The following is an 18,037-nucleotide window of genomic DNA, read 5'->3' as shown; positions in this document are numbered from 1 at the left end:
ATTTCCGAAATATGCCCAAGAAAACATGATCTTATCCTTTTGCTATGCCACCTGACAGCACCATTTTACGGGAATATTCATACCCACATTTTTGTTGAAAATGCTCTCAGAATGCACCAAATTCAAAGTAATTTTTCAAAATTTTCTGGGGGAGGCCCCCCAGACCCCCCGCCGCTGAGTGTCGTCTTAAGCAAAAACGCCGTCGGGCTTCGCCCGCCGGTTACCCCCCTTTTAAAAATTTCTGGCTACGCTACTCTCAATGGCCCCCCCCCCTGACAAAATCCTGCGTACGCCACTGACCGTAGCTACTAATGTTGATGGCATTAGACCTATGTGGTCCTAAATCTCTTATTGTTCAACGTTGTCCTATGCATGCATATTTGTCAACGTTCTAAGACTAGTGGAACTATTCAGCCGACGCGTATTATGTTCTTTCAAGCAACTAGGCTACACTATAAACGTATGTTTTCTTTTCATCAACTTTGTGTCAATTAGAATTTGTTCGCGTTCTTTTGCCTGGTCGCGCAATGAGCGCGGAAATATCTTATAACCTTTAATTACTTCTTTTATATTTAATTTGTTACCTTTTATTGCTGAGGGTGGTTGCTTGCCTAGAAGACCTTCCAGGTCACTTCGTAGCCACCCGTTGCAGTATCCACACATTCTATGTGATCGTTTGTTTTATCTGACTTTGCTTTATGAATGTGTGTTATTGATTATTCTGCATTTATTCGCAGCAAAATAAACAATCTAATGTAATAATGTCTCCACCATATGGTCGATTTCTTGTCCAATATTCTTTCCATTCATGATTTAGAATTGAAATCATAGTGGTTCCCAAAGTGGGCGCCAGCGCCCCCCGGTGGGTGTTTGCGACCATAAAGGGAGCGCTGGCTATAAACTGGGCGATTGGGGGCGCTGGCTATAAACTGGACGATTGGGGGGCTGAGAGTAAATCGGAGAAGTTACAAGAAGACGATTGCAAAGCATTTTTTGTTATGTTTTGCTTCAAAGAAATACAAAAGAAGACGGTGACTATAAGAGCTGTGTGGCAGATATTATGGCAATTATGTTGGCAATGTCGGTTCGCAGTGCCTTAGGCTAAGTTGAAGTCATAACGTAGCGCATGATAATATGGAGCACTGCGATTACGCAAATCCGATCTTACAATCTGAGAGTATTTTGATCTAGCGTTCGTCTTAATCTATCTTTGAAGACTGTCATCAAAGCAGTGAATAAAATTAAAGCGCACGCTCTGAATACACAGCTAGGGTGTTACATTTTTTTACAACTTAGGGCAAAATCTTTCAATATATCATTTATTTGATGGGTTTTTGCACAAAAACTAGTTAGCACAAAAAATAAATTAAAAATATTTATATTTTGAGGTTCCACGCTCTATGGGTAATATTGGATAAAACCTAAAAAATTCAAAAAAATGCAGGATTTTTATGCCTGCTATTGCTTGGATTTATTCATGTGTATTAACTTTTTTTTTAGCAAATAGGCTCTAAAAACATTAGTTTATGAAATCAAGTTGTTGTGTACTTATCTGGCAACCTAGAATATGAAATGACATCTTCACGTGTCACTAGAAATCGGGCTAAAATCTTGGATTGCGTTGGTTATCCAACTGAGTTACCGCAGCTTCAATTTCCTACTAATAGTGATGTAGCAAGAGCTTTCTTTTGGTTGAGAAATAAAATAATGCTTGATCAAAATACTGAAAAAATTCCTACATTTGTTGAGGTAAAGACATTGTTAGTACAAAATATCATTCAGTTGTGGGGAAATGCTGGTCTGCCACATGTTAACATTGATCATGTAACTCAAATGACAAAAGAACTTTTTGATCAGGTGAAAAAACTTCAAGCTCAGCCATTATCTCGTCTAAACTCCCCAGCATATTTAATGAAAGTAGCTGCATTTCAGAGTAAACTTGAGAACTTATTTGATGTGAGTTCCTGTAAGTGCAAAATAACTGTTGAGCAGCAATGGCACAAGAAAACAGTATGCAAATGTGATTTTGAAAGACGCATTCCAGTGCTAGAAGCAGGGTTTTTAATTGACCAGAGAAATAGGAGAGTACAAGTGATTGATGGTTTAGATATTCAGGAAACTGAAGCTAATATGAGAAGAATTAGCAAATACAGCTGTAGAAACAATAGACCAGAACCATGTGGAGTTTTTTATGGACAATAAATACACGCAAGCAGTTCAGTAATTGATGAAATCGAGTCAAATAGTGATGATAATTATGAAATGGAAAGTGCAGAAATTCAAGTTGAAGAAGATGAGGCTGGGCCATCTAAGCGTACAAAAAGGTTAAGTGTTGTTAGCACAGATAACTGTATTATTGCGGATAAAAAAACTGGCTTCAAACCGTTTATCATCATCACTATTGAACTCAGCTGCTGAAATATTTGGACATCCAGAAGCAAAACGATCCCATGTTACAGTTCATCGGCATAAGTTGGCACTGAGGAACACGTTGCATGGTGAAGTAGAAGAAAAAATGATTAATGCTGTATACTGTACTATCAGCTATGCTTTGATGGAAAGCGAATATTCAACAGAGAAAGACTAGTATGTTTGGCCAATTTCACTGACGAAGAAATCTTCATAGCTCTTAAAACTTTTAGAAGAAATGAGAGCGTTACCGGGGAAGCTTGCTTTTTGGCAATAAAGGAGTTGATCCAACCCAGCTTTTTCAAGAAGATTCTATGTGTTATGACAGATACAACATCTCTTAACACAGGACACAGGCGTGGAATTTGTGCAAGAATTTCACAGCATGTTAATAAAGAGTATGAGCATGATGTGCTGTTATTGGAATGCTTATTTCACATAGTCGAATTGTTTTTGGGAGATGTTATTAAAGCTCTTGATGGCAATACAACATCACCGGAGTTATTGCAGCATGGATCGGTTTTTAACTTTATTTCGAAAATTTCAAAGCACCATCTTCTAGCTAATAATTTGACCACCCCTAATTTAAAACCAACTACAAAAAGTCAACAGATTTTATCTAACTTTTTGGATGCTGAATCCACTAAACCTGCTTTCAAGAAATCAATTCGAGATGATCAAGCAGTTTTACTCGCATTGGCTTGCAATACATTCAGACAAGTTCCAAGTTCTTTCCAAAAATATTTATTTTACAAGCAGGAGACAGTGGGACATGCAAGATGGCTAACAACTGCAAATGGGTATGTGCGCATTTTATCATTTTGTCCATTTCAGTTGAATTCCTCGCAACATGTCGTTCTGAACCAAATTTCTCAATTTATTGTTGATGTCTACACTCCAATGTTTTGTTCCATTTTTAAAAGACCCAGTGCGGTTGAAGGACCAGCCTTAATGCTTCTGGCAAGAGATTTAATGCGAGCATCGAATGCTGATATTGTTAAACATGCGAAATCTTGCTTCATTTGCCATTCGGTTCTTTGGCTTTCTCCTAAAAATGTTGCCATCTCTTTCCATTCAACAAAACCACCACTCACTTTAAATCAAATTAAAGACATATCAGTGCCAGCTGTTGATACAAGAAAACTTGTATGGTCAGCTAGACCCCTAAAAGCTTTCTTTGATATCACCAGTAAATGTTCTCCTTGTATTTCATTGGGTGACGGAGGAATATGGCAAAGTTTCAAAAATAACTAAATGCCAAATGAAAGACTGATTGGGAATGTTAAGAAATGCTTGGAGGAAAAGAAAATCAAGGATAGCAATGATGACATGAGTGACGAAAAACTGAAAAAGATTGATACAGCGATCAGAGGATATGTTACTTGCATGACCACCAGTCTCGAATATCTGTAGGACACTTGATTTTTTTGTAATATTTTGTATATTTAAAATATACAGATACACTATAGTGAACTGTGGACTATGAGAGTTTGATATTATTTAGTGAGACAGTGCATGTATTCAAGGGCGTTGGCAGGGGGGGCATTGGCACTCAGTGGCGTACGCAGGATTTTCTCAAGGGGGGGGGGCCATTGAGAGTAGCGTAGCCAGGAATATTGAGAGGGGGGTTTTGACGGCAGGCGGGCGAAGCCCGACGGCGTTTCCGCTTAAGACGACACCCAGCGGCGGGGGTCTGGGGGGCCTCCCCCAGAAAATTTTGAAAAACTACTTTGAATTTGGTGCATTCTGAGAGCATTTTCAACAAAAATGTGGGTATGAATATTCCTGTAAAATGGTGCTGTCCGGTGGCATAGCAAAAGGATAAGATCATGTTTTCTTGGGCATTTTTCGGAAATAAAGCTAAGTCTCTATGTTTTCTTGTTAATTCCTGGCTGAGATGTTTGAATGTTTGGTATTGGCAAAACTCGCTCTTTTAATGCAGTTTTGTTTAAAATTAGGCAAGTTTTTTTTTAGACTGAAGCCATCAATTTCCAAGCAAAAAGAGACTGAAAGCATCTTTCTCAATATCGTGACGTCACACGCGTGCCAAAGTGGGGTTGTAACCCCCAAGGCCTAACCCCCCCCCCCCTCCCCTTGGCTATGCCACTGGCCATTGATATCCCAGACGTCTTCATGATATCCCAGTATTAGTCAGGTTCGTTATGTAATTTCGTTCAAATTTTTTGGAGATTAGCAAACCTATACATTTTCGGAAAGCTTAGACCATGAGGAATCCGAAAAATGTTGATTACATTTGCAGAGATGTCCCCATGGCCGCCATTTTGAATTTTCAAAATGGCCGCCGCAGAATATATATTTTGATATATCTCGGCTCCTAATAAACTTAGAAACTTTATCAAACATGCTAATTCTATATTTTAAGGGTCAAGAAATCCATTAGAAGCATACCTAGATACCAAGCGTTAAGTGCTTTGCAATTATCCGCCATATTGGTTTTCAAAATGGCCGCAGAAATTATATTTCGTTACATTACTACTTCTTCTTCTTCGTTTGAACCTTGTTCTTCGCCACTTCAAGGGTCGAGGGGCTCTGCCTTTTACCACCCTTGGGCAGTGGCGGCGACGCGGTTTAAATGTTTGGGCAGGTGTCGAGCAGCCATTGAATTGATTCGTCATCCAGTTCACGCAGTCCACGCACACCATTTGGCGCATGGTAGATGGCGCAGTTACAGATGGTGTGGTCTGCGGTTTGTTCCTCCATGCCACACTCACAGATCGCGGATGGAGCCATCCCCCATTTGTGCATGTTGAAGCGAAATAGTCCGACGCCAGTACGAAGGCGGTTGAGCCGCACCCAGGCCTTCCTGGGCAAATGCATTCCGGTTGGATGGTGGCTGGTGTCGGAGATGAAACTTTGGAGTCTTGAGGAGTTCTTCTTCCACTCCGAGCTCCATTGGTGGTCCGCCCAGGTTGCCGCACTGATGGATTGGTCTTCAGCACTTTTCATCAGGAGTTGTGCGGCACGTACAAATGGGTGTCTCGATTTCAGTCGCCGAGGTTTCTCGTTCACAGACTCGTAGAGACTTGAGTAGAGTAAGTGGTTGGGGTTCGTAGCTCGACGAGAGAGAGACAGGATGGCTTCTTCACGACGAAGCTCAGCTGGTTGGATGCCTGCAAGGACAGGGAGATTTTCCGATGGTGTAGGTCGCAGGCATCCTGTCACGATACGCAGGGCGTCGTTTATGGCAGTGTCGATTTGATGGCAGTGGGCACTGCGGCTCCAGACAGGTGCACAGTATTCTGCTGGAGCGTGAACTAGCGCGATGGTGGCAATGCGCAGGGTATCAACTCCGGCTCCCCAGCCAGAGCCGGCCAGACGCCTTAGCAAAGCTGTGCGTGTTGAGATCTTTTTGCGTAGTGACTCCAAATGTTGACGGTAAGTGAGCGACCTGTCCAGGACTACCCCTAGATATTTAGGGTTTGGGCAGAAGGGCAGGGTTTTTCCATTGGTGCTGATCTTGAGCTCACGCTTTGCTTCCCGGTTGTTTAAGTGGAAGGCTGTCGTCACTGTTTTGGTTTCGCTGAGCTTCAGTCTCCATCTCTGGAGGTATGCCGAAAGTGTCGACATGTCCTGGTTTAGAGTCCCTTCTAATGTTTCCCAATGATTCGACAATTGTAGAATGGCCAAATCATCGGCATAGGCATACTTTGCGGATACCGTGATTGGCAAGTCGTGGGTGTAGATGTTAAACAGAAGGGGGGCCAGGACAGATCCCTGAGGGACGCCATTTTTAAGGCGTCGTAACCTGCTTGGTTTACCACTTCCGGTGGTGAGAGTAAAGCTTCTGTTGTAAACGAGCTCCATGATCATGCGGACCATGTGCCTGTCCGGGAGCAGGCGGAGCAGTTTGCAGGTGAGGCCTTGGTGCCATACAGTGTCGTATGCAGCTGTGAGGTCGAGAAACACAGCACCAGCCTTCTTCTTTGCCTCAAAGCAGTCTTCGATGTCTTGAGTCAAGAGAGTGACTTGGTCCACAGTAGATCTTCCATGTCGAAAACCAGCTTGCTCCCGGGGCAAGAGTGGGTCTATAATTGGTTCGACTCGAGTGTAGATAAGACGTTCGAAGATTTTAAAAGGGATGCAGAGAAGAGATATAGGTCGATAGCTCTTCGGATCCTCTTGTGGCTTATGAGGCTTAGGGATCGCGACTACTTTGGCTCGTCTCCAAATTTTGGGGATCTTGAGTTGGCATAAGCAGGAAGACAGGAATTTTCGCAGCCAAGACTTCATGGCGGTGCCAGCATGGAGTACAAGTTCGGGGCAGATGTTATCGGGACCAGGGGCCTTACGGGTCTTAGTAGATTGTAGGGCAGCGGTGAACTCATCCGACGTAAACTCATCAGAGATGCTTTCCTCGTCTGGTGTTGGGATTTTCCAGAGATCAGACGTTTCCCTCTTTACAAGTTTGGAGAACTTGCGATCGCCTATTTTGTAGGTCCCATTTTTCACCAGTTCTGATGCGATGTTATTGGCAGTAACGGGGCATTGGCGGGAGGGGCGTGCTGAACGACCTGTAAGGTTATTGACAGTACTCCATGCTATCCGGCTAGAGTGTGTAAAGTCGATAGTGTTGACGGTGTTTTTCCATCTCTCAAGCCTCCTTGAGTCTAGCCGATCGAGCAGTTTTGTTGCGGCTGAGGTAGAGGCAGCACCTGGTGAGGCACGAACATAAGAGCGGTATAAATTTTCGCACTCTGAATCCCAGCACGGCGTGTAGTTCTTTCGGCGGCCGCGAGGGATAGCTTGTTTAGCTGCGGATTTGATAGCACGGCAGAAGTCTTGGTAGGCCTCATCCACGTTGGCGGTAGAAGGTGATGGTAGTTCCGCCACATTTTGATTGGTTATGAGGCTGTAGCGATTCCAATTGGCCTTTCTAAAGTTCCATCGCTTCACTGGGGCACTTGGGATGGGAGAGACAAGCTTAGGAGCAGTGATGAGCGAAGGTCGGTGTTGGGAACGTGGGAACTTCTCCAGCACACGTCTGTCAGAAAGAGAGCTGTCTGTGTCCATGCTTGCAAAGGCCAGGTCAGGGTTGGTGCCCGTTCCCCAGCGTCCGGACCAGAAGCTGGCTGGATCTTTTGGGTTGTAGAGGAGGGCGAGGTTGTTGTTCGCAGCCCAAGTAGCCAGGCTTTCTCCGTCGCTGTTGATGTATTTGTAACCCCAGTCGGTGTGCTGGCAGTTAAAGTCACCAGCATAGATACTGGGTGAGGGGAATGCGGGTATAGATGATGGGTTCAGGCGTGAGGATGGTGGCTTGTATACATTGATGATGTTGTAATTTTCAATGCTCACACAAACCCATTCTATTTCTTCATTGACTGAGGAGTTTGCAAGCGTCCAGTTCAAACTCTCATGGACGAACGTGGCGAGGCCATGTTTCCTGCTTTGGGTTGACCCAGCTAGTGAATAGTGTGGAATTACTAGCTTGTCTGCAGAAGTGCAGTGGGTCTCCTGGAGGAGGATGACAAGAGCTCGGTTCTTATGAGCGAGCTGCTCGATCACATCAATCTTGCTGGATGTGATGCCCTCAGCGTTCAGCTGTAAGATGGTGGGACGACGGTAGGGGAGACTCAGGTAAGTTGGCCCAATGGGCAAGTTGGCCCACTCTAAATAATTTTTTAAGTGCAATAGTTATTGTGACGTATCATACGCATACCGAGAAAATGCTGTTGAAACTACCTTATCACCAGGTTGGGAGGCTCTAGCAAGCAGTATAAACATGTGAGCACGATTTTTGTATAAAAAATCACGATTTTTAATTTTTTTGGATTTTAGAATTTTTTAGATGTCGATTGAGTTTTTTCTTACTGTATAAAAAAGGTTATTATTTAGTGAGTGCAACGCTAGGGTAGTTATTAAGGCTTACTTTGACGGTGAAGCCGTTGTTAGAAGCTCAATAGTTTGATATAAATTTTAGTTTTTACAATATGGCTGCCATGCAGGGAAGTTGGCCCATTTCGTGGGTGGGTACGTTGGCCACCATGGCCAACATGCCTTTATGAGATATTATATAGAATGATAATGGACTAATAAATACGATGACTTTTTTTTCAAGATTGAAGTATCAAGTAGCCTATCCAAAGTAAGTAAATCGCGGCTTTACATCAGCATTAAGCAATCAATAACAATAATTCACTTCCTAACATCGTCTTTATGCCATAGATTACGACAACTTATTCCTAAACCATATTGTAATAATAAAATAATGGTAAGTAATTAGATCAAGAAAACCAATCGTGGAAATGTGTCTCAGCAGGTGTATGAAGCAGAGTTTGAGGAGAAAAAGCTTTTCTACTGTTTAATATACCAAGAGATGGACATGCTGGCCTCGTGGCCAACTTACCTTCCATGGTGGGCCAAATTACCTGCACAGGCGGGTAAGACGGCCCATTTCAATTTTTTCGGAAAACTTGAAAAATTACATACTTAAGAATGTTGGTTTGATGCAAGAATATGTCTACTTCTAGAGTGATGAATTCTCTATTTTTCAATAGCATTCGCTTTGACATATGTTTTGTTATTAGCTCACAAATTCAATTTTTCATTTTGCTGGGCCAACTTACCCGAGTCTCCCCTACTTGTCGACAGTGGGACTGCCGCGCTCTGAAAAGAGCGGTTCTCGTGGGGTCTTGTGCTGAGCGCTCCGGGTCTTGTGCTGAGCGCTCCTGGTCGCTCCGAGACATTACTACTTATATACAGTGTTACGTCGTGTCTGTCCGTAATTAAGTATAAAAAATGAAAATAATGAAATGAAAAAGTATTTATTCGTACTTGTTGTCCGCGTACTGGAAAGGCACCACACAATGGAACAATCACTGTAGTATATCAGAAAGCAAATGTTCCAGGAGAACTAGTCGCACCAAAGCTCGATCTTACTGCAGGTAAGAACTTATCAATCCTTCCATATCATGTGCACATTAAGCCATGTGCCAAGCCAAAACCAGAACTTGACAACAGAGCACGGAGGTTTGAGGCCAACACAACAGGCGTTGCTCAGTCAAATGAACTGACCCAGTTAGGGTGGGTCACAGCATGTACTTTGTCCAGAGCAAGAGAAAATGATAAACAGAGCAAGATCCCCGGATGGGCAGGATACAAGTCACTCATCTCATCTTGCCAACCACTCACTCACGTTGGTGCACTGCCCCTGCTACCTGAAGTTGCCACGAGTGGCCTACTATGCTGACTGTGATTCTACAAGTAGGCTATCCCAGCAGAAGACGTTGGTTGTTGGTCAGGGGTACTCAACTGTGATAATCTTCGACATGGCCTTCTACGAAAAGGCAGTATAGTTGCTAGACGCAAGGGTCGACCTGAAAAAAGAAATTGTTTCCAGACTGGGTGAGCTGCATGCTGTGATGGCTGCACTAAGAGCTCTCGGAACTTCCATAGAGAACTCTGGGGTTGATGATGCCTGGATCGAAGCCGATGTGTATAGATCTGCGATCACAAGACAAATTCTCAAGTGTGCGCACTACAAGAGAACTCTTCGTGCACACATCCACACTTAAATAGCTTTGTAAAACTGGCCTTGGATCAGTTTTTCACAGAGAAGCCACATCTGAAGATTATCTGCTCAAAATCAGCAGATAACGTCCAGAAGGCATGTACATCGTTATCTGATAACAGAAACATTACTCTTGAATCCGTCTCGACTGCTCATGACCATCTGGAACGAATCCTCATAGATGAAGATGTGATGCAGCAGTCGAAAGCATGGGAAACGGAAAAGTCCTCTAATGCGATGTTCAAGTCAATGATGAACTATGTTCACTGTGAGGAAACAATCTTATTATTTGTCGAGGCGTCCCGGAATGCAGATCTCAATCTCCATTTGCAAGCTGGTGAGGAACTGAATAAGCCCTAGATCGGATAAAGTACAAGCGCCTTTGGCCACGTTATATTGCAGATATGCATGACCTGAAAATCAACCACCCAGAGACTTGGTGTGAACTTCAAGAAGGCAATGTGTTTGTTACCAAGGGTGAGATTCCATTTGTGTCCATTGGTGCAGATCGTGCATGAGAGCAGTTCAACAAGATGATGAAAGTCCGCTCTGGACTAATTGGCATTCTAACAACACGAATTAGGGACAGTAGAATATCGGAAAGCGCAACTACATCCGCTTTTGGCTTATCCGCAACACTAGAAGGGTTACGATTTTTTCTGATTTACAAAATAATGTACATTTTATAGGTTATATAAGAAAAATGAAGTTGGTTTTAAAGTAATTTAAGGTTTTTAGTTGAAAACAAGCGAGCAACAAAGCGTGAAAAAAATGTCAAATTGGCAATTGACCCTTCTAATGTTGGCGGAACAACGGAGTTGCGCGTCCCGTAATCTACCGTCCCTAAACACGAATGCCCGGCAACGTTTTCCTGGCTGCACCAAAGATGTCGCGCCTCTGAGAAAAGTTCAAAGAGCAGTTTGGAGACACTTCTTCCAAAAAAAAGTCACCCTGAAGTACAACCAGCCACTGTCAGGAAGGAGCATGAAGCTGTTGACAAGATAAAAGCTACCATACTGAGTCACGGAAATCCATTCGCAGTTGAAGGTGATGAGTTGTATAACTTCATCACACACGCATGTGTTCCACAAGAAAATGTCAAACAGATCCTGACCGTCGATGAGCAGGGACAACAGCTCTACAAAGAGTATGCTGCAGAACGCATTAATGGCGATGTCAGCTTATGGGCACCAGTTAAGAAGCAGAACAACCCCATGTACATGTCAAAAAACAAGTAGGAAACAGTCAAGGTTCGTGACCAGTCGGTCGATCTGAAAGAAACAAAAGATCCCTACGAGCGCTTCATGGTCCTATCCAGATCAAGCTGGGACATTGACCAGAAGAATGCTATCAGTAACTATGAGTTCACCCTCACACCGAGAGCACTATTCGCTCCAGATGGATCAGTTCTACCATGCACTGATAAATCAAAGCTCATCCATTGCCTGCAGCATCTGGTTGAAACTGATGGAACAGAGCATGATGCGCATGAACCAGCATCGGGTGGACAGAGAGTTGACACTGCTAATGCAGAACTGTTACCATCGGCATCGCACATGAGTCAGAAAATTGCCATTGTCAATAGCATGGTGGTCGTTCAGAAGATAACTAGAGCAAGACGACGAAAAGACAAAGATCCCGTCTAATACCAAATCATGGATGACACCAGAACCAAGCACATATACCACTGAGTAGGTTCCTGTCCCATGACCAAACGAAAGCAGATTTGACATAGTATCTTGCTGAAGAAGTAATCGGATACAACAAGCATTCTCCAAAGCTGGTGATACTTCAGCGTCAGGCCACACCAGAAGCAATCTTCAAACATCACGTTTGAAGTGAACAATCACGAAGCTGACACCTTGATGATCTGCCCCCCAGCATCACAGCGGAGTCTTGGTGCGCAGTTAATCTTCTTCAGTCTGGACACAGACGTTCTTGTCCTTGCTGTTGCAAACTACGACCAACTCTGCAAACACTCGTCCATTTCCATGCTATCAGGTACACTGGTGATCGCACCAATATGGAGAGCTGTAGGACAAGAGAAGGCAAAAGCATTACCCGTATTCCATACTTTCAGTGGAGCTGATAATGTTGGCAGATTCTCAGGATTGGATAAAACCAAGTGGTTCCAACAGTAGGCTACTTGAAGGCAGGAATGGAAACAATCAGTGCACTAATACACTTACCTGAGGACAGCACACTATCTCCGAATGTTAAAGAAGTGCTGGCAGCTTTGTCTGCACGATATGCTGCCTGAAGGGTGTCCACATAAACAACAATCCAGAACTGAGGTGGCACCTGTTTTGCAAGAACTTGGAGGCAAATCAAAACTTTCCTCCAACAATTGGTGCATTAGAGGAGCACATTGAACGCGTGCGAGTTCAGAGTCGTGTCTGGTGCCACACTAACTGTCATGTGGCAACAGCTCCTTCATCCACTTCGGCATGGCTACCATCAGCATGGAAGTGGGATTTCACCTATCACCACAAAGATTCTACCTGCACCACAAGCCATTATTCAGCTAGACCAATGCCAATGCAAAACCAACTGCTCAACCCAGAGATGTTCGTGTCGAAGGAACAACTTGACCTGCACCGACTTGTGCCTGTGTGGGATAGACTGCGAAAATGACGTTGACTGTAATGCTGGAAATAAGACTCAGGACAGCAGCTGTTGGAAAATGTTTGTCCAAAATATGACAGTGGCGTGCAGGCTTGCTTCTAATGATTTTCTTCGTCAACATAACTTAGTACTAGCATGTTATTGTTGAATGTAGTTTATATCTCAACTAGTAATTAGTAATGGAAACGAAGGGCCATCTTCGGAAACGAAGGGCAAACATCATCATCATCAATTAGTAATGTAACGAAATATAATTTCTGCGGCCATTTTGAAAACCAATATGGCGGATAATGGCAAAGTGGTTAACGCTTGGTATCTAGGTATGCTTCTAATGGATTTCTTGACCCTTAAAACATAGAATTAGCATGTTTGATAAAGTTTCTAAGTTTATTAGGAGCCGAGATATATCAAAATATATATTTTGCGGCGGCCATTTTGAAAGTTCAAAATGGCGGCCAAGCAGACATCTCTGCAAATGTAATCAACGTTTTTCGGATTCCTCATGATCTAAGCTTTCCGAAAATGTATAGGTTTGCTAATCTCCAAAAAATTTAAACGAAACTCTTTTTTTTGACATAGTGAACCTGACTATATGGTTTTAGTTTAGACTTTATCCATTTCTCTCTCACTAATCACTATAATAGGCTTACAGAACACTATATGCTACATTGGCATACCTGGGGTGGGGTAGGTGGATTGGGCCATGTATTTCGTATTGGCCTAGTCTATAAAACAAGATTGTTACAGTAATTGCTTTGACAGAGCAATGCAAAACATATTAAATGCCTTAATCTACGTCGTTAACTACTAAAACATTTTTAAGGGGGGGTGGGGGGGGCATGGCCCAATGGCCCCCCCCCCTGCGTACGCCACTGCAAACACTAATAACTTTTTAACTTTACTAATTGAATTTTTAACTTAAATTTGAGTAGCCTACAAAAAGTGAAAATGGCTTACCCTCGAAAAAAATTAAGATTCAATGATTCCTATGTTCAATTTGGTTTCACTGTGATACATTCTGGAGGAGAAGAAAAGCCGCAGCGCGTGCTATGCTGTAAAGCTTTAGCAAATTCTGCTCTAAAACCTGGCAAGCTGAAAAGACATTTGGTAACACATCATCCAGATTATCAAAACAAAGATGCAGATTTTTTTAAACGGCAAGCTAATAGTTTAGTTAGGTCAAGATTTGATAGCACTAGTGATCAATGGAAGGAAAATGCTGCAGGGTTAAGGGCCTCCTATGAAGTTGCAAGAAAAATAGCTATCGCTAAGAAGCCTCACACCATCGGAGAACAACTGATCTTGCCTTGTTGCCAAGTTATTGTAGCAAACGTTTTGGGAGAATCTGAAGCTCAAAAGCTGAAGCAAGTGTCTCTGTCAAACGACACTTTGAGTACTGTAGGAGAATATCTGAGCTATCGGAAAACATTTTGTCACAGGTGGTGTCAAAGATACAGAAGTCAATGTCACATTGATACCTAGCTCAAAACATGTTAGATGTAATGCATAATATCAAGATCATATTGAACCAAACGGAACCTAACATAGATTGATAACACCCAAGCAGGTGCACCCAATTTATTGACGTGTGCATTTTTAATTGCATGTAACAAATAATTATTATTTATCGTTTTTGCGCTAATTTGCCTTAAGTTTTTGGTGGACCGTGAGTAGTTGAAAAAATCGCAAAGGGGACCGTTCAAAAAATTTTGAAAAAGTTTGAGAACCACTGTTCTACAGAGTTGTGACCCTGGCCTTGCAAATGACGTCCTGGTTATGAGAAATGACATCGCCTACTTGTCAGACATATTTTCCAAATTTAATGAATTGAAATTACCCCTTTAGGGTAACGAAATAAGCTCGTGTTGTATCAGCGAAATTTAGCTAGACGAGAATTTTACCAATTCTCAAGCTTGCATCAACTTGATACCAGTGACAAAAGCATATCTGATATTGATGTAGAGACGTGCAGCAATCATCTTCAAGAAGTACACAAAGGCATGGGAGTTCGATTCCAGGATTAGTGTTAGGTTCGATTCCAGTTAGAAATCCATGACTATGGATAATCGACCCATTCTGTGATATTTCCGAACATGGAGCTCTTGAGCAGGAACTGATAACATTGCAAAGCGATTTTGCACTCAAACCGAAGTTCAATATCTCGTATCAATTGTTCTGGCTTCAGAACCAAATCAAAGAGAAATACCCTCACGTGCGGAATCGGGTCAAACTTTTTATCTTTGCCTTTCCCAGCTCATACTTGGTGAAGCGTGTTTGCAGTGCCATGAAAACGCTTCTGGATAACAAAAGAAACCGTCTTGACATAGTTAGACGGGGAGACTTAAGATTGCTCCTATCCAAACTGAAACCCGATATCAAGAGGGTGATGACATTACACCAACCTCATCCGTCTCACCAGAGTTGGACTTTAATTTGTGATGAATGGAAAACAACTTTGGTTTTACTTTTTCGTCGAAGGGGGCGTTTGATACTCTGTTCGTTGTCTAGGGTGGCGCTATTAAAAAAAAGGTTTGGGAAACACTGATCTAAATTGGCACCAAGTGGGTGAAGCATATTTGGAGGTGCTGTAAACAAGCGCACTTGTACGGAGTGTGGATGTTCTAGCACCCCAGGATGTTCCAGCTAGGCATCTTAGCAAGTTGTTGCTTGATGATAGCTTAGCATGGTGTTTGTAGGTTAATTGTCGGTCGAGCTTCAGATAGTTGGTCGAACCATCTGATTATACGCGATCGCTTGTTTTATCTGACTTTGCTTTGTGAATGTGTGTTATTGATTATTCTGCATTTATTCGCAGCAAAATAAACAATCTAATGTAATAATGTTTCCACCATATGGTCGATTTCTTGTCCAACATTCTTTCCATACATGGTTTAGATAATAGTTCTTGATTGTTTATAAAAGGGATAACATGGTTTTAGTCGGTGAATGTTTGGTTTTGTAATGGTGAATTACTCCAAGTAGGCTATTGCAAGTCTTTGATTGACGTCAGCATATCGCTGAGGTATAGAAGAGGGTTAGGCGCCAGTAGCCTACTGATCTTTGAGGAGCCCTATTTTATTTTCAAGTCTTTCTTCCTAGACATACGTGAAAATAGCGAGGTCCTGTCATTTTTTAAGAAGAGTCGAATATTTTTTAGTTTTGCGATTTTGAGCATTAAACCGTCACGCCAAACTACGTCATATTCCGCGGATAAATCAATAAAAATCACACCAGTGCATAGGTGTACGAGCCGGGGGTGCAGGGGATGCAATCGCACCCCTGATCTGTCGAGACTTTGGGCAAGATTTCTTACCTATCTACCCTCCTTAGTCTTCAAAAAGAGAATTTTTGAAAGATACAAATAATGCCAACCAACAAAGCTTGAAGTTGATATTTGAATGCTACACCGTGGAACAGGATTTCCTGGAATCGGAATACCAACTTTTTCGCCAACTCACTCGAAACAGAGAAATCAAAACTGCTGTACAATGTACAAAATTCCTAATTTCAAATGGATTAGAATAAAACTATGCCCCACTTTGCACAAGCTGCAAAAATTCTAGCAACAGTTCCTGCAACTTCATGTTCAGCTGAGAGTTTTTTTTTCCGGATTGCGACGACTGAAGACAAATCTGGAATTCTCAGTGAGATCAACACGATTGTCAAACTTAGCTTTGTTGCACTTGGAAAGACCAACAAGAAATAAAGTGGATGTCAATCGCATTGTAGATATATTTGGACAACGAAGTGAGCGAAACAATTACTTCTTTTTAATTTGTGTATACCGTCCACCAGTCTACCACTGCATTTAATCTACTAAGCTACCGTACTCAGGGCCGGATTAACCATTAGGCTAACAAGGCTATAGCCTTAGGCTCTGGAAAATTTCGGCCCTCAAATTTTGTAAGGCTGATACTTATACAGATCCAACACCAGAACAGTAAAGTTTTTGCTTAAAAATGAATGACGGAGTTGAGTCAATACTTATGAAGAGCCCATTTCCAAAACCACGTTTCTCACTATCGTTTTCAATGGCATTGAAAAAAAATTGTGTCGGCTATTTTGTTTGAAAGTTCTGTCACCAACAGGTGCAAGCATTGACAAACTTAAAAGTTAAAAATATGCAGCACCAACCATCTCACTGAAATTGATTTAAATAAATCCATAAAAGATTGCAATAAATTCAACCGGTGAAAGTGCGAAAACGTAGATAATCCCATTATTTTTTCTCCTATTATCTAGCTAAGCTTGATACAAAATGGAAATAACAATCGCAGAAAATGTAATAAAAGCCGTGATAATATCGCAAAAAAACGTATTTCGTTTCGGAAGTTTACGTTGGAACAGCAAAACTAAATATAACTGGATGTCGGCATGAATCAAATTTGGTTAAATTTTACATTAAATATGCTTTTGTTGAATACTTTAAGGGGGGGGGGCGCGAGACTACATTAATTGTTCTGAGGGGTCGAGGTGGAAAAAAGGTTGAAAACCCCTGGTTAAAGTGTCATTAGGTGACGTATTACCATGTGTAGGCTACCTACTATCCATTTCTTTCCAAAATCTTTTTCATCTACTTCAAATTAGACAATAAAAATTGCGTTTGTTTCCAAAACCAATTATGCGCCATCATTAGCCATTTTTATGTTATTTTGCAGTAAATAATTTCAATTTTTCATGTAGGCTATGTATTTTTATTACTTTTTGTAGCTTGGTTTGCAAAATTAAGCCCTTCTCTAGTAAACAGCTTTAGGCCTACAGTCCCTATAATCCGGCTCTGACCGTGCTCATTACTTTTTAGCTTAGCGGTTTTAGAGGCATGTACCGGTAGTACTGCATTCTACTGGTTCGTTAGTGTAGTGTCAATTACACCCTTCAATTGTCTTTTGATGAATTTGTTGTTTTGTAAATTAGCATAATGGTAAGCTATAGCCTACTTATCATACCAGTGGCTTTGTGGAAGTCTTGTCAGTTGATGCCTTACACCGCTTTATTGCTTTTTCTTACGTGTGTACTTTTGTTTAGGCGCAGTTGAATATATTTGGGCAAGAAGTCTTTCGCACCCCCAAAAAATATGCTTCCCGTACACCTATGCACCAGTGTGTTTCTCATGATTCGAATCCGGTTATAATGCATGATGTCAGAGCCAGCAGTTGTTCAATAGACAATGGTATTACGATTTCTTCTAAAGTATGTATTCTTCTAAAACCAATTTGTTCAAGAGAGGGGGACGGTAGGCCTCTAAGTAGTTCGACAAATGGGCTTATTTGGTTCAAGATCTCTGGAATGAACCCCATAAACTTTTTCGTTGTCAGCATTCAACAACAATCGGTTGAAGCAAGTGGGCAACTTCTATGTGCTGCAGCATTGAGTGGTTGCCGCAAAGCCATAACCCTCAAACGCCGCAAGCTTTTCTCTGAAATCAAATCACGAAGAACACAAAAGCTCCGATACATCGCCTCGCATGTTTGCTGG

The sequence above is a fragment of the Aplidium turbinatum genome, chromosome 14 (assembly GCF_918807975.1).
Source record: "Aplidium turbinatum chromosome 14, kaAplTurb1.1, whole genome shotgun sequence".
Taxonomy (NCBI): Eukaryota; Metazoa; Chordata; class Ascidiacea; order Aplousobranchia; family Polyclinidae; genus Aplidium; species Aplidium turbinatum.
This window is presented reverse-complemented; position numbering follows the sequence as displayed.